General features: G+C 42.1%; 1 protein-coding gene across 2 annotated transcripts in view; it reads left to right on the top strand.

The window, feature by feature from the left end:
- The window catches only part of AP-2mu (adaptor protein complex 2, mu subunit), an 88971-nt gene that overhangs the window by 39182 nt on the left and 36194 nt on the right, over positions 1-13595 (top strand). The gene's annotated exons all lie outside the window — the stretch shown is intronic.

Below are 13595 nucleotides of genomic sequence, written 5' to 3'. Positions count from 1 at the left end.
GGATTCGATCCCGCGACCTGTGGGTCAGCAGCAGAGTACCTTAACCACTAGACCACCGTGGCGGGGCTTCTTTGTCTGTGAAGAGAAACATTTTTGTACAACAATCATTATTTTTTATGCTATTCCTGGGTCATTTATCTACAAAATGTATATTCTGAATTTCTTTTGTTTTCCACATTTTTGCCTATATAGTGTTTTTTTATTGTAGTGTTTACCAGCTTGTGACCAAATTTTCTACACTTTTCACTTTTTTATTTATTGTAAAATATTTTTGTTGCTCTACAACACACATTTTGGGAAAAATAGATTTCGTTGTGCAAAGCTTGGAATGCTGCATTGCGTGCTGGAGTACTTTTCCAACTGGCAAAAGCGATCCTCCCAAGACATATGAAAAACAACCATTTTCGTGCGGTAACGAAAGAATGGTCTATAACTGTGGCTGAGGTGGCCCGTTTGCATCTAAACATTCTAACACTTCCTGCAGTGAACTTTGTAAACCATATTGTAGACAAGTCCTTCATTGCACTGAAATACTGTATTTACTTGCATAATTTGTGCACCCTGTTAAATTTTGTCAGCTTTACAAAAAAAAAAATTTGAGCAAGATGGACAACTGGGCTAGTTGGTGCAGATTCATCGGGGCTTACAGTGTGAAACATCTGGACATGGACTAGAGTAGAACTAATCAGCAATGTAGTACGAAACATGCTCTAAAGCTTCTCCCATGAACGCAGAATGTTGTGCACTCAATCCCATTTTCATGCGGCTGAGAGTACATTGGTCAGACAGGATGTACATTGGTCAGACCACAGTTCCTTGCAAGGCTTTGCACATTCACATGTCTATGCATTGTCGCGATTGTGAGTGGCAACCACTTTTTGAAAAAACAAGTCCTCTTCAAGCACCTAGACAAGCTATCAAGAGAAATTATGGTGTTTTTTTTATCAATAAGAAGGGGTCTCAATGTGTCAGCCAACTATGGTATCACTTGATAAGGAAGTTTCCATATCAGATAGCAGCTAAGGATCATTTATCAATTAATGCCTGGTTTCTTGTTGACGTTCATCATGTTCATTGTGTGTTTTTTATTTGTGGCAGGATTGCATACACGTGACAAAGCCTTCTTGCGCGGTGTATAATTTTGATCAAAGGAGTGGGCCAGCTCAGTCACAAGGTCTTCTGTTGAGTTGAGTTTGAGTTTATTCAACCACGTGACAAGTACACGAAAACACAATGTATACGTGGTTTGGTGCGAAGGGAAAAAAGCTGCATTTCACAGCTTGACTGGTCCTTTCACCCAGAAAAAAATCTAAACTACAAATTTACAAAAAATTACAAACATTACAGACAGCGGAAAGCGACAATACAAAAAGAAACACGCATGTGGCCCATGACAGCAAATAGAATCACAACTCTAAAATACATACAAAAATATTCATAATAAAGCAATGCATGAAAGAATAAAAACTGAATAACCATTACAGAAATCACCCAACATTCATTTACAACACTATCAGCACATCCGATTTAACACTTCAGTTTTAGACAATATACGCAGATTATCAGTTGTTAGTTTCCATTTGTTAATCACACTTGGAAGGCGGTAACGTAGTGTTTCAAATCCATAGTTTGTGCGAGGACAAGGTACGTGCCAAGTCTCCATACAGCGAGTAATGCGACTGGCAGGATTTGGTTGCAAGGTGGCCAAGGTGCGTAAAAAGATACTTCCTCTGCGTATTTCTGATTTAAAAGCTGACAGAAGCTGGTATTCGTAATAACAGGTAATTCTTAAAATTCTATATTTTGCAAATATTGAAGCAGTGTGTGCGTTATAGGATACACCTTCAATGCACCGCAAGGCATTTTTTTGTAACACGACCAGGTTCTTCAGAGATGCTTTAGAGCCTGTAGACCAGACCAGATGACAATAGTGTAAATGTGAAGAAAAAAGACCATTGTGCACTAATATTTTTTGTTTCACCGGTAGTATGTTCTGGCATCGACGCAACACACCTAGAACTTTACAAAGTTTGTGACTAATGTGTTCTGCATGGTAATTCCATGCCATATGTTCGTGAAAATGAACACCGAGAGTTTTAACTGTTTGGCAAAGTTTAATTTCAACGTTAATAAGTATTAGCTTGTGAGACGTTTTAAATGACCTGGCTTTCGCACGGAACAGTACAGCCTTGCTTTTAGAGCAATTAATGCGTAGAGAATTTGCCACAGTTCAGGCATATATTTTATTTAGTATTTCATTAGCAGAAACAATGAGGTCACCAGCCGTTTCCCCAGAAAAAAATACACTAGCATCGTCCGCGTAGATTACATATTCTACAGAGCTGTCAATACGCACAATATCGTTGATAAAAATATTAAATAATAGGGGTCCCAAAATGCTACCTTGAGGTATGCCATTCTTAACGTTCATGGATGATGATAGCACCCGATTGATTGATACACATTGTTTCCTATTACATAAGTAGCTTCTTATTAAAGCTAAAATGGTACCGCGAACTCCATAACAGTGAAATTTTTCTAGCAAAATATCATGGTTTATTCTATCAAAAGCTTTCGAGAAATCTAAAAATATTCCTAGTGCAAGTTTTTTTGCTTCTATATTTCTTAGAATCAATTCCTTTTGGTATAGTAAGGCACTTCGGTTGAGAGGCCTGACTGAAAACCGAACTGTGACGCCGTAATAATGTTGTGTTTATTAAAGAAATTTGATAACCGAATGAAAATAAGTTTTTCACACCCCTTAGAGAAAACTGATAAAATCGAAATCGGTCTGTAGTTTCCTAAATTGCTTTTGTCCCCATCCTTATATATAATCGTTACTTTAGCGTTTTTCATTCTCTGAGAAAACAGCCCAGTGGTGAACACGAGATTATAAATATGTACTAAGCAGGCACGTATGAGATCTAAAATGTATATTATAGGTTCTAATTTTAAGCCATCTATGTCCTCGCTTTTACTCAATTTGAAATGCTGAAAAACGCTGATGACCTCTTGCGCGTCTGTAGGATTTGCAAACACAGAATTATTTAAAGCAGGAGGCAAATAACCTGATGAGCCCCACCGCGGTGGTCTAGTGGCTAAGGTACTCGGCTGCTGACCCGCACGGCGCGGATTCGAAACCCGGCTGCGGCGGCTGCATTTCCGATGGAGGCGGAAATGTTGTAGGCCCGTGTGCTCAGATTTGGGTGCACGTTAAAGAACCCCAGGTGGTCTAAATTTCCGGAGCCCTCCACTACGGCGTCTCTCATAATCATATAGTGGTTTTGGGACGTTAAACCCCACATATCAATCAAATAACCTGATGAATCACAATTATGACTACTGTTAACTAGTGAAGTAAAGTACTCGTTAAATTTGTTTGCTAGTACTGCACCCTTGTATATCTTATTTTCGATCACCAGCTCACTAATATCATTAGACACTTGTTTGGTAGATATAATAGCATTAAGTTTGTTCCATAATTGCTTAGAATCGGTGACACCGTCAAACATCTTGAAGTGATAATCGCGTTTAGCTTGTTTTTGTAGTTTAGTGAGTTTATTTCTGTATACTTTAAAAGCTTTAAATTTATCCGGGTCTCGCTTTATCAGAAACTCTTGATACAACCTATTTTTTTCTTTTATCATATTGAGTATTGCGGAAGAAATCCAAGGTTTGCGCGCCCGTTTTGGTCTCTTCAAAGCTTTGTAAATAAAATGTTTTTTATACACTGAACATAGAGTATCAATAAAACAATCATAAGCAAGATCAGCAGAAGAACTAGATAGAATGTTGTTCCAATTGAGAGTTCTAATTTCCTCTCTAAAAGAAGATAGCGTTCGCGGATTAATTTGTTGAAAGTGAGCGGCTGGAAGGATTTGACTCCTTACACTGGTGATGTTTTCTATGACTAGATATATGGGCAAATGATCACTTATCGGGGCACGCAGGACGCCTGCCTGTAAGGTACTGTTTATACTACTTGTGATAAACTAGTCTAATAGAGTAGAAGTGGTATCAGTAATACGTGTTGGAATTGTAATTACGTTTGTTAAGAAAAAAGAAGCAAGAAGGTCTGAAAGTCTCGTCTGTTTATGTGTGTCGCTCAACATATCTATGTTAAGATCACCTCCCAGCACTAGTTTGTAATTAAATTGGTTTACAACGGAAAATAGGTTTTCTAAATATTGAATAAATGAATCAAAATTGCCACTTGATGGCCTGTAAATTGCAACAAAAATGTATTTGTGATACTGTAAAGTTAACGCCTCAAGGTCATCGGTGCACAGAGAGAGATCTTCACGATACTCATACGTTATTTCAGCTTAGACATACAAGCATACACCACCACCAATTCTCAATTTTCTATTTTGGTACACATTATATCCGTCAATACAAAACACGTCTGTTTCACTACGGTACCAAGTTTCAGTCATCATAATAACGGAAAAGAAAAAATTGAACTCGTCAAGAAACAAAAGAGTTTTTTTTCTTTCGAACGAGCTGACTGCCTATTAATGTGAAGGAATGTCATGGGCTGCCTATGACGGCCACTTACATACGAGTTCAATTCAGAAACGCTGGAATACATCGCCATTGTTCACAGCAGAAATATGTCTACTATTAAGCTAGACTACTTTAGCCAGATCCGCCTCAGAAGTTACATTTAAAACAGGTGTCCTGTCTGCTTTCCGCATGAAAGTCCTGCCCTGTGATATCCATACATATTTCCATTCTCTTTCACGCCTTGCTTGCCGCGCCTTACTGAGCAGAACCTTCATTTCCATGCACAGGTGTTCATTTATATATACAGGGTTACTGTTGTGAAAACCAGGACGAGTGCTATCTAGTTTAATCTTTTTTGCTGCGGACATCTCGTCTCGCACCGTTCTGGTGAGAAATCTGACAACCACATTTGATTTTTTTATCTTTTGATAATACACGGTGCACGATGTCAATGTCGTTATCTGTCACATCAGTTCCTAAGCACTTGGCGATGTTTGCGACAGTTTTCTAAGTTTTCTTTTTCGATTAGCGGAAGACCTTGGATTTCAGTATTCATATTTCGGCTGTATGGCTTCAGTTCTACAATTTCCCGTCTAGCTTCTTTCAGGTCCCTCCGCAGCTCTTCGTTTTCCTTACGACACTGCTTACTCTCAGCCTTTACCACGTCGATCTCCTTGCGAAAAGCCTCCACGTCAGTCCTAAAGAGCTCAAAGCTCTCATTCATGAAAGCAATAGCATCTCGAACACTTCCAAGTTCAGTGACTATTTTAGTGTTCGAGGAAGCGACCTTAGCTATTTCACATTTAACTTCAGTCGAGAACACGTCAAGTCTTTCCACCAGATCACCTAGAAATTTCACGACTTCTTTAATGCTATTAGGCTGCCTCTAAGCAAGGGTCGCCGCAATATTGCCCATGTCGCCCGAATTTTTATCCCCCATGGTTTCAAGCACTTCAAGTAAAAAATTGCACGAGAATGCTCTTGTGCACACAAAGCAAGAGGCAGTTTGAAGATTAAAAAGAAACACTGTTGTGACTACAATGCCCAATAAAACTGCAGCAGCAGCAGCGACGAAACTAGGTGCATATAATGTTCAATATGAAATTAACCAACCTGCAAAGAGTGCAGACAGTAGGTTAGCGTGCGTTCTTTCGTCGTCGCCGCTGCTGCCTGAGTTAATTAAGCCAGTTGCAAAGAGACAACGCCCCCAGCACAAACTAGATAACAGCTTGAAACTGCAGCAGGCTTAGGTAGATGGCGGTTTGGGTAGCGCTGTCGAGGTCCTGGTAATGGTAAAGCCACAGCAACACAATTGTATAAACGGTGTGGCACTCGGGTCTGGTGGCAGAAGACGACTCCGGATGGGATGGCTTACACTTTTCTTGACGATATGCCGGTATCTGCAAAGAGTGCAGACAGTAGGTTAGCGTGCGTCCTTTCGCCGTCGCCGCTGCTGCCCGAGTGAAGCCAGTTGCAAAGAGACAACGCCCCCAGCACAAACTTGATAACAGCTTGAAACTGCAGCAGGCTTAGGTAGATGGCGGTTTCGGTAGCGCTGTCCAGGTCACTTTTCTTGACGATATGCTGGTATTTGCAAAGAGTGCAGACAGTAGGTTAGCGTGCGTCTTTTCGCCGTCCCCGCTGCTGCCTCATATAGTATATATTCTTTTTCCAATAAGAATTTCAGTTGAAAGTCGGTGCTGTACTGTGCCCTTTTTTCTAGTCTATGTCGGCATGTTTAGTGCTGTAAGCCACGATGAAGAAAAGTTTACTCGCATATTTTGCGCTCCCCAACCCGCCCAGGCCAGCTTGCCGGCGCACGCACGAACAGGCTTTGGATTCTTGGATGCTTTGGACGGGCATGTGCCCTGCCAATCAGGCGAGCACTGTCAAACGTGCTGAAAGCGCAAAGTTCCTTTTTCCGAAGACTTCCTCCAAACTAATATCCCCCTTTAGAACCTCATTGATCGTCTTCCCGTTGGCGCTCAACGAGAGACGTCCCACAGTCCTTTGATTTACATTCATAAACGCTGACGCGCACACTACCTACCGCTTGATAGTTGTGAACCTTAAATGCGTCTTATCTGCGGGACACGTGGGTGCCATGAGGCACAACCGACTTTACGATGGGTGATAGCACCCCCACACACTAATGGAAACAACCTTCTTCGTAGGCTACACTATTGCAAAATAGGTTGAGTATGCAATCTCATGTTTCCGAGAATTGCATCCGATGCGGTGTGCTTACAAGTATCTAAATTTCTAAAAATTAACATCGAAATACCCACGTTGCCAACCGAATGAACGTGGGGAAAATTGCATATTTGTTCTCTCCATCATAGAAATTCGTAAAATACAAAAGTAAAATGTGCCCTCACAAAAGTAGTTTAATGGTTACTGTACATTGATATGAGAGAGCTCGTGCAGTGTCTATTTCTGTTTGACAGGCATTACACCGCTCAACGTGGATGCATGCACGTTGATATGTTAACGCACCAACATTCATGAACCCACATCCACGGATGTGGGCGTGGGTTCGAATCCCACTTCTGGCACCATGTATCGTGTTCAATGTAACGAAGGGCGGTGACACTTTGCTGGGCTAGGAATGAACCTCTGTTAGTCTATTTATATAGCTTATGTAGCCTCATGGGCAGATAGGGGAAGGGAGAGCAAAAGGAGAGCACACATGCGGGATAGCCTGCTCTAATACAGACATCTCCATCCCAACGACTAGCATTCATCAATAATGAATAAACAAACCCTTGTGATCGTAGCTGAGTGCAGAACCAGAGAAAGGGATGTGACAGCCAGAAGAACGTAATTGATTGCACGCCGAACTTGGGCTAAGGTCTTCCATTGGCGGCGTGTTGGATTTATTGAACGCCATGACCCCATCGGAGGGAAACCCAATGCGCATTGTCTTGCCTCTTGGCCGGCGACAATTTTTCACAGGGCGAGCGTATGCAGCAAACACGGAGTTAGTGCCCCCCTTCGAAGCAGGCGCGTTGCTCCATGCATTGCAGAGCTGTTTTTTTTATTGTGATAGCAATTATATGGACTCTCTCAGCTGGATATTGCTGCCGGCGTCGGCATCGCTGTCAGTCGCCGTATATGTATTTATATATATGAAAATGCAAGAAAAAAAAATAATTCAGAAAAGGACTTCGGTAGGTCATTGCCACTTCAGGAATAGACAGACAGGTCAAGTACATTCGTACAATTGCTCAACGTAAAAAAGGCATACCTTGATAGCTTCATCAAGCTAAGAATGATTGCAACAACATAAAGTTGACGTCATCAGATGCATAAGAGCTCAAAAGCATGCAAAACATGTTACCACTAGAGGCCAAATTTATAGGCACTGAAAAACATGGGTTTTAGATGCTAAAAATAGGCTGGGAAATGTTGTTCTATGCCGCAAAAATCATAAATATAGGTACAATAAACTTTAACAAAATTCAAATTTTTGAAGAAATACTGTGGTATCTGTGTCTACGACAGGAAAGCAAACATAAATCTTTTAGTTTATGATGGTACAAATGTGCTGATGGTTTAGCGTAGACATTCATTTTTTTTTTGTCGCAGGGCTTGCAGAATACAGTATATTCTTTTCTAGTCTAGCGTGGTGAGTCAAGTGTGCACCATCAAATAAACATGCTTCTGGGTCTCTTTCCAGCATGACTGAGAAGAGCAACACAAGAGCAAATAGCCAGGGCGCTAGTAGGCCAGAAGGGTCATTTTGCCTTGTATTAACTTGGTCAAACAGCACAGGCTCAGTTTCTCTTGTCTATGAACACCTTAAAGGGCTCCTCGCCAGGTTTGAGATTTCGAGCTCTGGAAAGAGGTGAAGTGTCAGAGTGAATGCCGCTTGACCTTCATCTCGTGAGCGCTTGCCCCAGCATGGTGGAGGTGACGTATACAACGATGGATGGTCCTGCTTACTTCGAAGTAGTATGTGGCACTGCAAGAATTGTTTGAGGTGACGTGTGTAATTTGTGCAGTCTGTTGCCTAAATAGATGTATGAAGGTTCACAGAAATATTAAATCATGCAAACAGAATCTATGAGCGTTATTTTTCTTTTCTTCGTATCGAGAGAAATTCGACACTAAGCTGCCTATATTTCGTTCATGATGTTCTCGCTGTCTTCGCATCGTGCCACACGTTTGGTGCGTTTTTGGTGCATCATCCCTTTGTGCCGTTCCAGCGTTCTGATGCTGTGTATCGTGGTAAGGAGCCTCTCAAAACATTCACGCTTATAGGGATTCATTGTACAGAAACAGGCGGTACAATGCAGAAAATATCGAAACAAAACGACACAACACTGTTTGAGTGCACGACCTGGCATAGGCATATCATATCAATGTAACCTAGCCTGCGTATGACGTGTTGATGTGTCTGCATCATGCGATTTCCCGGCTCTGGGTTGCTCCCATACCAAAGGGGGCAAGCAAGGAATTTGGCTTGCAAGGTCTCACCTGGCGAGTGGCGAAGGTTTAAAGCTCACCTCCTAACATCAAGCTTTCGGGCGCTTGTGATGAACCAATTAAAAAAATTACAATGGTGCAAAGGTTTTCATTAGGTACGCAACAACTTACGGTTTGTAAGTAAAATTTCTCACATGACCTAGTGAATCACCATTTAAGAAGTAAATAACAAAACAAAAACCACGTGTGCACCTTTTTTGTTTTATCTAAACTGTACTTTATCCTAATGACACTCCACGATTTTGCATTAGTTCTCCATCGTCTTGCGGCTGCACAGAAGTACATCCTGCTCCCCACGCATGCGAGCAGACGCCAGGGAGATGCCAAGCAGATGACGTGACACGGATGAACAGTTGTGGAGGCTAATCTGCCTTCCTATTGGCTCAGAGGCTTTGTAGCATTAACAGTGCTGAAAGGAACTTATGAAGTGGAGTATGTGTTGAATCCCACAGAGTTTCAAAAGCTTAGTCTTGCCTGGAAAATGAATACCGGTATCCAACTGAAATGTGATGTTAAAAAGCGTTCATATAGGCACTGATTTCAAAATTGGGCATTTATAGGTACTTATAAAAAGGTCTAAATTGGGCCTTTTTATAAGTACAGGCACTATAAAAAAAATAGATAAAAGATCTTCTTAACCTCTACTACATGTTCATATGTCAAAGTGGCACGATAGGAACGCAAGAAACAAAATAGGCATTTGCCTATAGTTAGTTTCCTAGTTGCCGTGGTCGAGGGATAGTAGCTTCGGGACCTGTCTGGTGCTGTATAATCACACTAATGGTTAAGGGCCCCGCCACGATGGTCTAGTGGCTTAGGTACTTAACTGCTTACCCGCATGATGCGGGATCAAATCCCAGCGGTGGCGGCTGAATTTCCGATGGGAAGGAAATGTTGTAGGCCCGTGTACTCAAATTTGGGTGCACATTAAAAAAAGCCCAGGTGGTCGAAATTTCCGGAGCCCTCCACTACGGAGTCTCTCATAACCATATGGTGGGTTTGGGAAGTTAAACCCCACAAATCAATCGATAGTTAAGGGGAGTTCTCCTGCTACCCATAGTATATTAGTATGATCAGCGCAGCCTTGGCGAAAAAGTTAGTAAGCAGTTGGCAATGCTTGTATTTACTTGTTTCGAGCGTAATTTAATACCTTTCCATGACTAACCAGGAATACTTTTTTGGTCTTTTTAACTAGGTAACTATTAAGCCACATACACTGCTAGATCTCTCGCAAACACCACCGTATATCTTTCAGTAATTGTGACACCCTTTACAAAATTGAGAGCGATCTTAATTTTGTTGATTACTTTGCAATAAAAAATTTCATTCTAAGTGATGACACATATATAGAAGGGCAGACGATGATGTGTGCAAAACGTCCATTATTTCTCTAAATTCTGTGGCTGCTAAGCAGTACACAGTATGCTATTCTAAAGTAAGAGCATAAATAGCCTCCTAACGGCTGCTACAATATATACTGGCTTAGTCTTGATGTTCTAGGTGCACATTTGAGTGTATATATCCTTGTCTGTGATTCATTAATGCCTGCGTACTTGCCATGGTAATATCATGAATTAGTTATCACTAATTAATCAACATGCACAATGGCACTTCGCTGATGATCTTATATATCCTTCTGTAAAAGTCGTCGAAGTTCACAGAGAAATGCTTCGCATTTAAAAACGCAGAAGAAAGGCCGTTGCGAAAATTCAGATTACGTTTCGGGCCACCTAGACTATGCATATTATTACGACTGAAATTTCGCTAGCTGAACTGTAGCAAATGTTCATTTCACGGCCTTGCACCCCATATTCACGGACACTGCAATCGAATCTCAAACCACCATTTCCTTCAACTAGAGCCACCGCAAAGATTTGCGTTGATTCGTATAAAACCACAACTTTCATCGCCCGCGACAACTACAGTTAAACCTGCTTATAGCGAATCTGCATCTAGAGAATTCCTTCATATAACAAAATTTCTCTATTTCCCACCATTACTCCATAGAAGCACGTGTATTTGCGACCTCAATGTAACAATATAACATCGAGAGGCAACCTTAATATAAATTTTTGCTCGGACAATCTAGGAATTCGGCCCCCTATTTTGTCACTTTTTGGCACTAGCATGCATCTTCCGTTGTTGTCCTGCCACTGACGAAGCGGCTGCACTGCGCACAGTGCACTCGTGGCTTCAGCAACTCTCATGCGCGAGCGAGCGCTCGTTGCGGGCAGGCGTGTCCGAGGCGGGCCTGCGCTCCACGAGCCGGGGTTGCTGCCATTCTTGTCGCCACGGGTGCGTATGTGCCCTCCCCTCCCTCAAAGAAAAAACTTTCTCGTTAGCATTGCCACGCCTTTAGTTAGCGTCACATGTGGGATCGCATTACATATAAAGGTGCTTTACGGAATAGTTTTCGTGGTACCAGTGTCATTCGCTCTTCGTTTTCGACGCCGGGCTCACGTGCATGGTTCTACTGCGCGGGCATGGTGCGGCCCCCCGACAACATTCAGCTACGCTTTTCTTTCTTTTTATTTTTAATGTGGACAACCGTGTTTTAACTGCCGAGGGGGATGTCAGATTAGGTGCTGATGGAAACATTCAGAGACCTGGGTGATTACACATCTTTGGTAGACGGCTCGTCACGCGCTTCTGTTTTGCGCTGCACCGCGAGTTCGTGGGACTGTAGCCTTCGCAATTAGTTCTGGGAACAACACGATGGCACGTTGAATTCAATGCAATGAATGCGATAGAAATTGTAACGTTATATGAAGTAAGGCTGGCAGACAAATTCTTTATATCCTATATCACGAAAGTCGTACAATATGCAGGTGTAAGCAAATACGAATGCTCCAGGGAGAAGTGCTCTTTTCACACTCTTTTTGCATTGAAAGCACACTGATGCTTGCTGAGACAGCGCGCACGCCAGCAATCATGACCGCGTCCTTATAAAATAAAGTTCACCGTTGCTAATCGAGCAACGTCCCCCCGCCCCCCAGAATTTATGCTCGTCCAAGCTTCTTTTTCCTGCTTGTTTCATGCTCGATGGGTGGTTTCCTTTTTTCTGAGCATTTGACCGCAGTTCTAACATGCGGGGAGATGTTATCGTATCCGCCCTCTAGGCGATAGAGATGGGCCACCTCATTTGATCGCTCCTTAGCACAGCAGCGCTCATGCCCTTTTACCCGCTCGTGAAAGTTAATGCGTGAAGGCACATTATCGATTTAGACTTGTTATAGAAGATGATGGTGACGGCAAAAAACCGCTGAGTGTCCACATGATTATCGCAGTAATGCAGTTTTTTACCGCTATATGTGTATTAGGTTAGCTCTACCTTCAATCCCTTCCCCTCCTTTTTTAAATTTGCATTTATTTTATGAGTTTTCAATTGAACCTGCATATAATAAATCCTCTTTATAACACATTTTTTGGGAATTGGTTAATTTGCTCATATCCAGGTTTGACTGTACTGAAAAGCAACAACTGCTGATTAGGCTTCGTCTACGGTTTGGCGTGTTGTTGCAGGAAGTTAGTACGATACATGAAAATCGGCCATTGAAAAGATGCTCGAGCACTGATCCAAGAGTAGCACTATGTGATGTTAAGTTCGCTACCGGGATATCAATGGCGACAAAAGTCTGCCAAGCTTGTGCGTAGTGGCGGCAAAAGTGAAAGCTTGCGTCGCAAAGCTGGAAAGTTTTGAAGTTTGTGGACGAGGTAGCAAACGCGATAACATCGCTTTTCCTGATAGGAATTTCCAAGGGCTCTATGAGAGCGCAATCGCACGTTCCAAGCAAAGTGCACGGTCACTCTGACGCCCAGGCAACTGCCCTTCTTCACTTGGCGAGCTTGCACAGCCCTGCCACAGTCTTTTTTTTTTTTTTTGCTTCATTTAAGTGTGTCGCGTTGCAACTGTGAAAATTGCCAAGTTCGGGGTGCACGTATTTAAAAAAGACCCATTCGTTGTGCAGAAATAAAAAATAAAATAAAACCCTGATTAAACAGGGGGTGCGCCTTTTATGCGAGTAAATACGCTATGTACGTGTTATTGCATGTTCCATATCAACAATGATGGACATTAAGATTAAGTATAACAGGCCAATCAAGTGGTGTTAACACCGCGGTCATGCGTATGGAGAAGTCAGATTTTATTCAATGTAGAACACGAAAAAGTTTCATCATAATCTGGAGAAGCCAACCGTGGGGGTTCCGCAAGTTTTCCCTAGTATAAAGTTCACAGCCAGTGTTGGACTTTCCTCCCTGGCCTACAAGTGAACGCTGAAGAGCCAATTGGGTTGGAGGTATGCCTGTGATGTCCCAAATGCAGTGCCGATGAGTGTGCATTTAGTCTTTGGCGATGGGTGTAAAATGCCTTGTTCATTGTTGTTTACCATGCTATCATTCTCTAAAACAGTTGCACTACTGGCTTTGGGAGTTTGTAGATTCTGGAGATAGTTGTCAATATTGGTCCAGGGTGCGCACTGACAGTGTGAGCCTTGTATTTCTTCATGGAGCATGGAATTTGCCTTATAATTACAGAAATTGAACAGTAAGGGCAAACCAACAGGCTATAATCGTTGAAAGAAACCAGAACTAGATTGGAC

This window comes from Rhipicephalus microplus, chromosome 3 (assembly GCF_043290135.1).
Source record: "Rhipicephalus microplus isolate Deutch F79 chromosome 3, USDA_Rmic, whole genome shotgun sequence".
NCBI classification, from domain to species: domain Eukaryota; kingdom Metazoa; phylum Arthropoda; class Arachnida; order Ixodida; family Ixodidae; genus Rhipicephalus; species Rhipicephalus microplus.
The sequence above is the reverse complement of the archived record's forward strand: the minus strand, read 5'-3'. Positions and strand labels throughout refer to the sequence as shown.